Source organism: Bos indicus, chromosome 23 (assembly GCF_029378745.1).
Source record: "Bos indicus isolate NIAB-ARS_2022 breed Sahiwal x Tharparkar chromosome 23, NIAB-ARS_B.indTharparkar_mat_pri_1.0, whole genome shotgun sequence".
Taxonomy (NCBI): domain Eukaryota; kingdom Metazoa; phylum Chordata; class Mammalia; order Artiodactyla; family Bovidae; genus Bos; species Bos indicus.
Window position 1 is genome coordinate 28253698 of NC_091782.1, and position 12792 is coordinate 28266489.

At 39.1% G+C, this 12792-nt stretch overlaps 1 long non-coding RNA gene across 1 annotated transcript; it reads left to right on the forward strand.

Moving 5' to 3' along the window:
* The first annotated feature begins 460 nt into the window (after positions 1 to 460).
* LOC139178885 (uncharacterized) lies at positions 461 to 3022 on the forward strand. Its single transcript, XR_011563312.1, has 4 exons — positions 461 to 488; positions 980 to 1006; positions 1585 to 1611; positions 1787 to 3022. It is a non-coding gene; the product is annotated as an uncharacterized lncRNA (long non-coding RNA).
* Positions 3023 to 12792: the final 9770 nt, after the last annotated feature.

The following is a 12792-nucleotide window of genomic DNA, read 5'->3' on the forward strand; positions in this document are numbered from 1 at the left end:
GTATATAAATATTTTTACATGAATTTGCATCACTTTTTCTTTCCAAGCAAAACTATTACTGTTTATTCATTTTTATGTTAACTATTTAATAGCTAATTCAACAAATTTCTCTTTCTTCAGGGTCTTGAACATACATTTTTCAGTCACTCAAATAAACTTCATTGATATTTTATATGTAAATTCTATGGCTATTTTCTAAAATAATTCTACATTATTTTTAGTATCCTACTACAAGAATTATTAAATCTTTATGTCCATTCATATCTGATTATATTCTTCAAACTATAGTGAAGTTTCCAGATGGAATGAACTTTACACATTTCTTTCATTGCTTTTGAAATGGACATTACTTAGCAAGTTTCAGACACAAATATTGACAGATGTATGGCATTACTTGCATCTTCTTCATGATGTTAAGAAAATTTGTTTATATACATGCATGATTGTGTATTTTCTTTCAGAGAGGAAGAAGGCTCAATTCAAGTCTGGTGAGTAATGATTATCTCTCAGACACCTTCACTGTTCTGTTTTTCTTAGGTTCTGCCCCTATGCTAGTGGGATAGAATGCAAAAATATTTTTTTAAAAAATGTTTAGTGTAAGCAAAACAGCACTGGAAGCATTATCTTTATAAATATCAATGCTTTAATAAATTCTCTCTGAAGTGAAGCCACTAATGATGACTCAGCATGTAATCCTTCCTCTCCCCTTTCCTTCTTTCCATCTCTGCTCCTTCCTTCATGCTTCTATCCCTGCCACCTTTGTTTTTTCTATACTTCTATCTATCCTTCACCTGGTAATTTTATCACCATGTTTGAAATTGGAATATAAGGATATAGGATATAAAGAGAAAGTTCAAAGGATTCAATAGAAGAAATAGGACAAAGACAAATATTTCTTATATTTGCTTTTAACATAACAAAAAAGACAAAGAAGACATGCAAGAATAAAAGTTGTTTTTTCTATTTTGTTCATTTGCAGCATGGAGGGAAATACCATTATATGCTGGTAAGCAACATGGACTCTGATGAAGAAAATTCTATTATCAAAGATATTTTAAATGAACACCCTACTGTGTGCAAAATGGTTTGCTGAAAATCAAGGAAACTCCAAGGCTTTATTCCATGAATTCAGTAGATTGCTCATTATTCTAACAGATAATAATGTGTTTGGAACATTACATCTTAACAGCTTTATTATTTTTAGTTGCATATAACATTGTGATTTGAGTGAAGGTAGAATGGTTATCATCTGCTAAAATTTGAAGAATCTAAAGTGAACAATAAGTTATTTGTTCAGACCCATCATATCCTGTATTTCCTTTCAAACATCCCAAATAGATTGCAAATATTTGTCCTATATGAATTTTGGATGAGGAGAGCATAGCATTGGCACAGGTCTTCAAGTCATACATAATTTAGCATCTTGTAAAAAGAGGTTCAAGTGTATAAAAAGAGGTTGGTTTTTCTTTTCTTTTTTTGTTGCTGTTATTCTTCAATTAAGACGTTTATTACCATAGTATGCTGGACAGACAGGAAGCTCTATCTGTCAGATGATGGATTCTTATGTTCATTTGCTCTTTGCAGACTGGAGGAAAGAAGAGTTCCAGACTGGTAAGTCTGTAATGATCCAAGAGAGACCCAGCTCCTTGTGGGGTAGTCCCAGGGAGGATGGGTGAGGGAGGTGAACTGGATCTTCCCAGGGCCAGAGGAGCCCTCACGGAAGGGAGACTGTGGCCTAAGCCTACTGAGACCCTCCCAGAAACTTGATGATCCCTTGTCTTTGCAGTAAATCTGACTCTGGATGCAGCCACTGCCCATCCTGCCCTCTTCCTGTCTGAAGAGGGGAGAAGAGTAACATGGCAAGAACCATGTCAGGAACTTCCCAGCTGCCCAGAGAGATTTGTCTCCATTCCCTGTGTGCTTGGTCAGCTACACGTCAGCTCAGAGAGATACTTCTGGGAGGTGGAGGTTCAGGACACACATTCCTGGGACCTGGGAGTTTGTAGGAATAATGTAGCAAGGAAGGGGAGGGTCACAGTGTCACCGCAGAATGGTTTCTGGGCCATTAGGCTCTATGACGGGGAGTACTGGGGCCTCACATCCCCAGAAACTTCTCTTACTCTAAAAGAAAAACTCTGTAGGGTGGGAGTATTCGTTGATTATAAGGCTGGAGATGTATCTTTCTATAACATGACAGATGGATCCCACATCTACACATTTTCCAAACAAGCATTTTATGGTGGCCTAAGACCACTTTTTAGACTTTGGTCCTCTGACTCAGGCCCTCTGACCATTGTCCAGGTGGACTAGAACACAATGATGCTGTAATTCATATGCCTAACCTTCCATGATGATTACAGTTCTCCCCACTAGACACAAATTTTTTTTCTTCCTCCTTTACTGACTTATTCTCAGTTGAAGCTCTGATACACAGACTGATGGTTGTCTCCCATATTAATTCTCCCTTCTTCCTAAGTTATAGGTCCCTCTTCTTATCACTATGCCTATGACAGCCTAGTACAAAGATTAGATTTCCTCGCATCCCCTGCTGAATGTGACTAAATTATGACCAGTGCATTTTAAGATGAATTATTCTGTATGACTCTTTGGAAAAGACCCTGATCCTGGGAAAAATTGAGGGTAGAGGAGAAGAGGATGACAGAGGATGAAGTGGTTGGATGGCAACACTGATTCAGTGGACATGAACTTGGGCAAACTCTGGGAGATGGTGAGGGACAAGGAAGCGTGGAGTGCTACAGTCTGTGGGGTTGTGAAAAGTTGGGCACAGCTTGTCAACTAAACAACAATATTCAGTATGATCTCTGGAATGTGTTCTTAAAGGAAAATTATGTGATTTTCTTCTTTTCTCTAATTATTTGGATGGCTGGAATGTGCCATGATGGATGGATCTCTAAGAACATCTCTGACCATGTAATATGATACAGACAGAAAAGATATTAATAGAATGAGTCTAGAGTTTTGACAGCTTTATGAAACTACTATATGCTCACTTTCTGAATTACTTCCAGTAAGAAATAAATTTTATATCTTTAAACCATTTGTATGTTGTATTTTTGTCTGTTGTGACTGAATCCAATACTAACTCAATCACCCTCCCTTTAAGGATGGTGGCAGATGACTTCCACAGTTGAATATTCAGATGAAACAGTAAATGTAAAGTCCTGTACTTGCTTGCTCAGCTACTCCAGTGTGTCAGTCTCATTTAGGGTCTTCCAATTTCTCCTGAATCCTCAGTACCTCTTGACTTTACTTCCCACCCTCTCCTTTGTGGTTACCATGGTTAATAATTTTAGGTATTATCTTACTAATGAGTAAAAATCCCTGGCCTCATTGCCCTTATATCACATGTACTTGGAAAAACACATCCAAATATGGATAAATCTAATTACCTATCTCTCATACTGGCAGTTAAACATGCTATAGAAATCCACACATGTGAGCAGATGGTTCCTCTTTACTTGTATGATTTACCTATCACAACTTGGACACCAGCACTATCAAGTAATCCTCTCATTCATTAAAAAAATCTACCTTCATTAAACTTCCAAATCTACTCCCACCTTTACTCAATATATGACCGTGTTCCCACTTTGAAAATAATATTAATAATAATAATCAATTAGAAGACAATTATCTCATCTTTGCAATAATAAATACAACAAACCTAAATCTCCACCTCCCCATTACTCCTCTCTCACTGTGTTATTAACAGAAGTATTTCCCTTTCTTCACAGGAACACCAACCAATCTTTATCTCCATTCATTCTGTACTGGGCTCTCTGGACTTCAATCCTTCAGTTGTTCCTCTCAGACTTTCCTCAAGATTTTTCCCACAAACCTTATGTTTTTCAAAATCTTGTCCACCTTAAAAATCAAAACAATACAATTTTCTACCTACCCTAAATCCTCCTCTATACTCTTCTTTCATAAACTCCTCAAAATAATTACATAAAAACTGTGTATTTGTGTGATTCCCATTTCCTTCTTCATATACTCTAGGTTATGGGTTAAACTGTATCTCCCTCACCACCTTTCCTAAATTCACGTATTGAAAGCCCTTACCTCCAGGACCTCTGAATGTGACTTTGTTTGGAAATAGGTTCATTGCAGGTGTCATTAAAGATGGAGTACAGTGCATCCCTAGTACAGTAAGACTGTTGACCCTAAAAAGGGTGGGGGGAGGGGGAGAAATTTAGACATCCACATAGGCACAAGGAGAATGCCATGTGAAGTCTGAAGTCTGCTTCCACAGCCAAGGAATGCACAAGATTGCTAACAAAATACCAGCTGCTAGGAGAGAAACTTGGAACAGATTCCTCCCCAGCACCTTCAAAAAGAACATAGCCCTGCCACACCTCAGTATCACAATTCTTGCACCCAGAACTGTGATATAATAAACTTCAGTCATTTAAGGCAATCAATGTGTGATACTTCATTACAGTCTATTAATAGTCCCAGCAAAACAATGTACTATTTTTTATTTTGGTTTGTTAAACACAATCTGATCATTTATTCTTTAAAAAAAAAATAATAACCCAAAACCTGTTACAGAAACTCCAGAGAATTTCTGCATTTATATAAACTTCATGAAACAGTTGAAAACCAACATAGAAAAAAAATTTTTAATTCTACGACTGTAATGAATTTATGTAAAGTACTTAATTCTATGATAATTATGTCTGTATTTCACTGTTCATAATTCCACATGCCTTAATACCTATTGTTTCATGTTAAAGCTATCAATATCCTTAATTCCTATTTTACAGATGAGTAAAGTAAGGCTTTGATTATTTATATTGTTATCAGACTTTTAATATTTCCCAAAGTCACACATTTACTAGATGCCAGAACTGGAACTAGAGTCCCAGTCTTTTGACTCAACAAATCCAAGGCAACTTTTCCTAAACAAACTCACTCTTTTCTTATTTATCTAGACCAAAACATCACGATACATATACTTCATGATGAGGACCAGTTACAGGTTTATGATTAAAGAAGTAAAATCAACAGCAGTGTGACCAAAGAGTTATAGTAAATGTATGTATGCTATGCTAAGTTGCTTCAGTTGTGTCCAACTCTTTGTGCCCCCAGGGACTGAAACTCACCAGGCTCCTCTGTTCATAGAACTCTCCAGGCAACAATATTAGAGTGGATTGCCATGCCCTCCCCCAGGGGATCTTCCCAACTCAAGGATCAAACCCATGTCTCTTACATCTGCTGCATTGGCAAGTGGGTTCTTTACCACTAGCACCACCTGACAAGCCCACTTTATAGTTAAACGGTGGGTGTTAAAGCTCTTAGTTTAAATGATCACAAGCTATTAATTCTCGAAGTATGATTCCAAGGAATATTAGTTCTATGATAGCCTCTTGCTTAAATAAAGCTCTCAAATCTTTTCTGCGATAGCCTTTTGCTTAAATAAAGCTCTCAAAATTATAAAATTAAATAGGTTGCTGTAGGAGAAGGCAATGGCACCCCACTCCAGTACTCCTGCCTGGAAAATCCCATGGATGGAGGAGCCTGGAAGGCTGCAGTCCATGTGGTCGCTGAGGGTCGGACACGACTGAGCAACTTCATTTTCACTTTTCACTTTCATGCATTGGAGAAGGAAATGGCAACCCACTCCAGTGTTCTTGCCTGGAGAATCCCAGGGACGGGGGAGCCTGGCGGGCTGCCGTCTATGGGGTCACACAGAGTCGGACACGACTGAAGTGACTTAGCAGCATCAGCAGCATAGGTTGCTGTATTTTCTAGAAAGTGCTATTCTAAGTTATTTCAACCCTAAAAATGAAGCCATCAAAAGAAATAGAATCTGCCAGCTTGCCCTTCCCTATGGATTTCAGATTTGATAGTCCTCACAATAATTAAACCAACTTCCCTTACCCTCTCAATAAGTAAATCATGGAAGCCAATTCTGACTCCATTATGGAACTGTTTCTTTGACTTGCTTTCATTGATTTTGTTATTATAATCATACAGAATGATTTGCTTCAGAGAATCCTGCCCCTCTGCCTGATCGTTAAACTAAAGTGCCTTTGTTCAGAACCCTGTCCACCTGTGGACGGCAGGAAGGAAGAAAATAACACATCCCATACCTGAGGCTTGCCAAAGGGGGCCAAAGAATTGGTCCTAAAATAGAGGGAAGAACGTGGTGACCCAAGGATGAAAGAGCAGATAAAACCAAAGAGGGTCTTGGAATGCAGCAACTGAAAAACCAGACCCTTATCATCCTTCCCTCCCCATGTTGTAACTATTAACAGATTTCAGGTCCTCCTGAGCAGTATAACCTGTCTCCCCTCCTACCCTACACAGTGAGAAGGTATTTGCCTTACTCTTCCCACAGCCAGTACACATGTCTCATCCAATCAGCAAATGACCCACAAGACACCTATCTCACTCCTTGTACCCTGAGTATAAAAATGGACTAAAGACCCCTGTTCAACGTCAGTTCTGCCTTGAGCTGGCCCACTGTTCTAACAGCATCTCCCACTCTAATAAACTTTATTCTCCTCTAATTCTGCCTCATTTCTGGAAATTCTTTTCCAATCCTCACTTGGTCCATGACATTTTTGATGGCCCATAGGGGGACTTGGGGTCTCCTCCCCCACCTCCTCACTTCTCCATTCTCATAGGGACCCTCTACAAACTGGCAAGTGCTATAGAAGCAACTGAGGAACTCTGGCCAGGGTTACCCTCTGGTGTGTTCCAAAGGCCCCACTGCTCACTGTGCCCCAGTAGCTGCCACCCAAATGGGTAAGGGTCTCTCCTTTAGACTCCTTTCTAACTGAGGACTAGGCCAACCAATATTGCATGGGCACAGGTCAGGCACTTAAAAGCAATTAGGGTGCCTGCCACATGAGGACTCCTGTGTGAGGATAAGGGGGACATGGAATGGATCAGGCCACAAGGGCATTCAGCCCCAGCAAGACAACTTCCATGCACTCCGTCAGGAACATAGTGGTTGAAGCAAAACAGAGACGATTGTCCCCTGGCCATGCCTCCCCAATAGGATAGTAAGGCGGATTCCTCAGCCTTCTTCCCTGTCACTTTCACTTCTCTTTTCTGTCTGGATTAATTTATGGAGCCTAGATATTACCTCTGAGCCATCCCAAGAGTGCCTTCCATGTTTCAGGGAATCACCAAATGGTGAGTCACCCAGGAATGTCTGTCTGCTGGGGTCACATGGTGCCTTAGCACATGGTTCTCAGGGGTCACCTCTCACTGCGGATGTGACTGTTGGGACGGTTGGCCATTGTGTGCTATTAGTCACATGGAGAGATCACTGGGACCAAAGGGACAACTTTCTCTCAGTACCCCCATTCTATGTCAGGTAAGCTAAGAGTGGGTTCTGGTATGTCCTGGAAGCCTTTCTCAGACTCACTCCTTGGCTACAGTCTCAGAAACTGGAAAATTTTGACCCTGCAAAAGGCATGGCCCAAATACAAACTGGGAGAACCCCCAAAAAGTGGCCTCTGAAGAGCACAGTAGCTTTGCCAAAAACAGAGAAAGGACTCAGAATTTCCTTATGTTCATTCCTTCAAAGCCCTCAGTCAGAATCCAGATTTGAGGGATTCATACCACATGTGTCTTTCTGTTGCCTCCCTATCTCCTGTCCCTCTCTCTTTCTCTCCATCAGATTTCCAGATGACCCCTACTCGACCTTTCATATCCACATGATCTCTAGGAAAGGATTCTGAGGTTCCCTTTGGTCCAGGTCTTTCTCCTATTTTGCAAAATCTGAGGGATCGAATTCACCCATTCCAGTCCATTTTAGTTCACTGATTCCTAAATGCTAATGTTCACTCTTGCCACCTCCTGTTTGACCACTTCCAATTTACCTTGATTCATGGACTTAACATTCCAGGTTCCTATGCAATATGGTTCTTTACAGCATCGGATTTTAGTTCCATCAACCAGTCACATCCGCAACTGGGCATTGTTTTCACTTTGGCTCCTTCTCTTCATTCTTTCTGGAATTATTTCTCCACTCTTCTCCAGTAGCATATTGGGCACCTACCGACCTGAGGAGTTCATCTTTCAGTATCATATCTTTTGGCCTTTTCATACTATTCATGGGGTTCTCAAGGCAAGAATACAACGTGGTTTGCCATTCCCTTCTCCACTGGACCACGTTTTGTCAGAACTCTCCACCATGACCCACCCATCTTGGGTGGCCATACCCGGCATGGCTCATAGTTCCACTTTTTCATCATCGAAAAAGCAAGAGAATACCAGAAAAACATCTGCTGCTGCTGCTAAGTTGCTTCAGTCGTGTCTGACTCTGTGCGACCCCATAAATGGCCTCCTACCAGGCTCCTCTGTCCCTGAGATTCTCCAAGCAAGAACACTGGAGTGGGTTGCCATTTCCTTCTCCAGTGCATGAAAGTGAAAAGTGAAAGTGAATTCGCTCAGTTGTGTCTGACTGTTAGGGACCTTATGGACTGCAGCCTACCACGCCAAAGTCTTTGACTCTGTGGATCACAACAAACTGTGGAAAATTCCTGAAGAGATGGGAATACCAGACCACCTTACCTGCTTCCTAGGGAATCTATATGCAGGTCAAGAAGCAACAGTTAGAACCAGACATGGAACAACAGGCTGGTTCCAAATTGGGAAAGAGGTACATCAAGGCTGTACATTGTCACCCTGCTCATTTAACTTACATGCAGAGTACATCAAGCCAAATTCAGGCTGGATGAAGCACAAGCAGGAATCAAGACTCCCAGAAGAAATACCAATAACCCAGATATGCAGGTGACACCACCCATATGGCAGAAAGCAAAGAAGAACGAAAGAGCCCTCTTGATGGAAGTGAAAGAGGAGAGTGAAAAAGTTGGCTTAAAACTCAACATTCAGAAAATAAAGATCATGGCATCTGGTCCTATCACTTCATGGCAAATAGATGGGGAAACAGTGGAAATAGTGACAGACTTTATTTTCTTGGGCTCCAAAATCACAGCAGATGGTGAGTGCAGTCATGAAATTAAAAGATGCTTGCTCCTTGGAAGGAAAGTTATGACCAACCTAGACAACATATTAAAAAGCAGAGACATTACTTTGCCAACAAAGGTTCATCTAGTCAAGGCTGTGGTTTTTCCAGTAGGCTTGTATTGATGTGAGAGTTAGACTATAAAGAAAGCTGAGTGCTGAAGAATTGATGCTTTTGAATTGTGGTGTTGGAGAAAACTCTTGCGAGCCCCTTGGACTGCAAGGAGCTCCAACCAGTCAATCCTAAAGGAAATCAGTTCTGAATAGTCACCGGAAGGACTGATGCTGAAGCTGAAACTCCAATAGTTTGGCCACCTAATTGGAAGAACTAAGTCATTTGAAAATACCCTGATGCTGGGAAAGATTGAAGGCAGGAGAAGGGGACAAGAGAGGATGAAATGGTTGGATGGCATCACTGACTTGATGGGCATGAGTTTGAGCAAGCTCTGGGAGTTGGTGATGGACAGTGAAGACTGGCATGCTACAGTCCATGGGGTCACAAAGAGTTGGACACACCTGAGTGACTGAACTGACATGTGGGATCAAAACTTTCCAAACATTCTAAAGAATTCCCTTCTAACTTCTTCCTATCTCTCAGGGTGGGGATGAACCAAGCTTCCCCCACTCCAGCAAATTCCCTTAACCCTTCAGATTCTTCTGATGGGCCAAAGGTCTCACTTCCCACCAGAGGGACAATCCAAGATTTTTATCAGCTGATCTGCCCCTGATATCAGATCAATTTGAACACTATTGGGTCTATAATTCAGGTATAAAACTATGACTACAGAAAAGAAGATGATTTGATGGCCCTGATATTCTTTAGACTCCAGAAAGAAATGTTAAAATGACATTTTTTTTCTTGGAAACCACAAAACCAGTTCTTTTTTGCATATGCAATCAAAAACAACTAGCTTGTTTAAAAAGCCTGCCTAGGGAAAAGCTTTAAAGTTAACCCTTTCCATATCCTTGAAATACACTGCCCACTTTGCCTGAGACCTCAGCCTTGGGCAAATTAGAACTTCAAGCCAAAAAAACAAGGCCAAAGAAATATTTTAAATCTCAGGCAGAAAACTACGAGAATCTGTCTGTCTGTCTGTCTCGATTTATGTATGTCTCAGTATGTGTCTTTTGTTTTTTGATAATATTGCTGAAGTTGTAAATGAGTTCTTATTTAATTGGCCTAAAGAAAAGTAAGCACTTACAAATCAAACAGTTCTAAACAACAACAACAAAATTATCCTAAATGAATTTCAGATTCACTTGAACTGGGAAATATTTAATATTAAATATCTAGTGTTAATGTTTGCTTGATAATCTAATATAGACATGTCTGGTGGTGGTGGTAGTTTAGTCGCTCAGTCATGACTGACTCCTGTGACCCCATGGACTGTAGCCTGCCAGGCTCCTCTGTCCAGGGATTCTCCAGGCAAGAATACTGGAGTGGGTTGCCGTGCCCTCCTCCAGGAGATTTCCTGATCCAGGAATCGAACCCTGGTCTCCTGCACTGCAGGAAGAGTCTTTACCAACTGAGCTATGAGTGTCTAAGAGTCATTAATTAATATTAAGCATAATATTTTCATTGTGCCAAGTTTTATTATAAATTAAACAGGTTTATATTATATTATATTATTATGTATTGTATATTATATTACAATAGGTTTATTATAAGTTAAATAGGTTTATATTATATTATTATACATTATATTATAATAAGTTTATTATAAGTTAAATATTGCTATATTGTTATATCTGTTACAAGTGTGTCAACAAGAAAAGTACCTCTAGAAAAAAAAAATCCTAAAAAATGTAAATGAGACATGAGCTTTTAGATAAACTATTCAAAATAATTATACTTTAAAAATGTCTGTCTAAAATAGTCTCTCCAGATTTTGGTAACATGAATTACTAACATTGTGCTAAACTAAGTGATGAAAGTTTATTGAATACCTAGGTCATTTCCAAATAAAGTAAGATTCTGAAAATTCACTACTTAACACTAACTTCCTCTTACACAGAAACTAAAGAGATTTTTGAGTATTAATGAACAGCGTTTGGTGCCATCCTGAGATGTTCTCTATAAGAAAGCAAATTTTTTTTAGAAATTATCATTTCTAAATTTTATGTTCACCAATCTATAGAATGCTAATATAAAGGTCAGGTTTTGGTTGCTTAAGGAAAGTAGGATGTATATTTTGTTAATAAAGAAGGTATGAGGAGTGAAACTGCATTTTATGAAGGGAAAAAGAAGTAGTTCTGACGTACAGGTGGCTGTTTCAGGATAGGAAAACAAAGGAATGGGTACAGAAAGTCATAAGGAGGTTTCATGAAAAGTGGACTCCCAGAAAAGAATTTTGCACATAATACAAGTTTTCTTGAGATGTTGAACTGCCTTTGATAATAGATTTTAAGTTCCTTTACCTCTGAAGTGATCTGTTCTATGTTTACCTTTGAAATCTTTTGTTAACTTTGGCTAAGCGAATGATTATGTTTCACGGTGACTTATATGATCCTACCTGACTGTTATAAACCCTTTTGATATTTATTGACAAAACTTCCTAAATATCTTGACTTCTAGCTAACTTTGGGATGCTTCAAAGGGCCCCTGAGACATCCCAAAGAGAGTTCATTTGACATGTTTAATTACACGGGGAGTATTGTTAGAAGAGTGATGAATCTTCTCAGGTTATATCGTATGGTTGATGTTACTAATATAGATATCCCAGAAATTATGTGAAATTCATGAAAATCTGATATGTCCTGGTAAAATGTTGCCAGTTATAATTCTAGTTAACATATTAAAGTGTTACAAGTCACAGCAATGACCAGGTTACTTTGTCAATTGCAATTTAATCAGATTTTAAACATGCCTTCTATGGTTTCATTCTGATGCCTTTGCAAGAATATTGCTACTTCAAGATGTATGGAAAAGACCTTTCTAAGGTTAACCAATAAACAAATTTTGTTTGTTTGTTATCTGGTAAGCTGGTACCAGGCTGGAATTTAGTCTACTCTCAAAGTTAAGAGAACAAAGTTTTCTTAGAATGAAGCTTTCAATAACAGATTTTGAATTTCTTTGCCTTTAAGTGATTTATATTTTTTGTTTAAATCTTTTGTTACTTTGGTAAAGTAAATAAGCATTATTTAAGATTATGGTACATGTAGACAAGGCTCATTCTGCTTCTACAAAAATAACCCCTCATGGTTAGACTTTTGCTATCCTGACATCCTTAAAACATGGCATGGTCTGCTCCTAAATCAGGGAATTAAAAATGGGTGAACAATAGCTGTAAATCAAAGAGTCATGGCTATGGGAAATCCAAGACGGCCGCTTGGCTTTCCTGGGCTCCCTGACAAATCTCATTCTTATTTGATGGATTAAAGCCTACCCTGGCTACATGGTTAATGCCTTCATACTGACCAAAAAATTGTGTTTCACTTACTATTAAGTTCTAATTTTGTTAATTAAGGTCTGTGTTTACAGCAACTCACTTCTGAGCTAGTTCCTTGTTGTTATTGCTAAAAGGTTTAACTAAGTTATTTAAAAGGACACTCTAAGTTTGCTTCTAAAGCTTATCTCAGTAACCAGTCTTTGGATAAAGGTCAGATGCCCCATGATGTACAACCGGGAGATTAACACCTGGCTATAATCATTTACCTAAGCCGGATGACCTGGGGTATACTGTGCTATAGCTAATGAAAGTTCTTGACTTAAATTCTTGCTTGTGACCTTACTAATAACTGCTAGCTATATTATTTTCTATGTCGCTTGTTTCAGAAGATTGT